Source organism: Olea europaea, chromosome 16 (genome assembly GCF_002742605.1).
Source record: "Olea europaea var. sylvestris chromosome 16, O_europaea_v1, whole genome shotgun sequence".
Lineage (NCBI taxonomy): Eukaryota > Viridiplantae > Streptophyta > Magnoliopsida > Lamiales > Oleaceae > Olea > Olea europaea.
This window is the reverse complement of record NC_036252.1, coordinates 8,323,389-8,324,715: the sequence shown is the minus strand read 5'-3', so window position 1 is coordinate 8,324,715 and position 1,327 is coordinate 8,323,389.

The following is a 1,327-nucleotide window of genomic DNA, read 5'->3' as shown; positions in this document are numbered from 1 at the left end:
GGGGGGCCGAGCCAAGCTCGCCCACAAGCAACGAGCCGAGCCCGAGCTCGTGGGTTAACGAGTCGAGCAGGCTCGGCTCGACCCACTGCCACCCCTAGATGACGACATCAAAATAGGTTCGAGTCTATAATCAAATTTAAATATTTTGATAACTGTTTGCAATGACAAAATTTTAGCAATAATGCATCTGAACTTGGAAAATGATGGGGGGAGTTGACAGGGTGTAATGGTAGGGCAAGATTTGGTGTTGTATTTTATTTATTTATTTATTTCAAATCGTATAATCCTTTATTGACACAAGTCCCCTCTATCATTGAGTCTGTCACTATAACGAAATTGAATTTTCAGATACAGTCCTAGTACGCTTGATAAGGTTGTATATTCAATTGATGATACAATTAGTTATATTATAATTAATTTTACCCTATAAGTAAAATATATTTAACTGCAATATAGATCTCCAACTTTTTATTTTTGTTCTCATTCTTATCTTTAACTTTCTTTAATTAATACATCTTCTAATTAGTATGGAAAAATTATTTTGTTGAAGTTTTGTATTTATTGTTTATTTTACTTATTCAAAAATTCAAGGAGCAAACAAGTCTTTTACTTCTTCGTAAATAAGATATATTGATTAATAGAAGTTGAGGATGAAAATACAATCACAAAATTGGGAAATAAAAGAAAAAAATTAGCAAAAGTTGGAAGCAAAACAACTTTTGCTTCAATTAAGATAACTTTTTTTTTTTTTTTTGGGGATGACGTGGAACCCACAGGCCGCAGCCGCTACCCTTTAGTACGCACCCGAAGGATAGCGACTGTGAATTCCCCCGTTGTATAAAAAATAAAAATAAATAAAAAAGGATAACAAACTTTGCGGTATGAAGTATTATTTTCCTTTCTCTATTTCTTCATTTTTCAAACCACTTGCATGCGTATATGATGTCAAAATTTATTTCTTGCTCTATTTGCCAACTCATTAAACGAATTATTATTTTTTGTGTGAGCCCTTAAATTCTGAAAAGAATATTAATGAAACAAAATGCTTATTGATTATCGCTAAGTACTTCATTAGATACTAATACATAGCTAATTGTGTATCTTAAAGACAAAAAACATGTGCCATCATTTGGTCACAATGTTCAACTTGTTTGATTTGAAAGAAACAAAGTTTCTTCTAATAATATTTGTCTATGACACAGTTGTATAAGGTAAAAGAATATACGTAATACGGTTCAATGAAGTTGATAACTCTGATGTTTCATTTTATTCATTCTAAGTTATTGTTGGATCTACTTGTCATTCTAGTAGAGTATAAATCTTTACT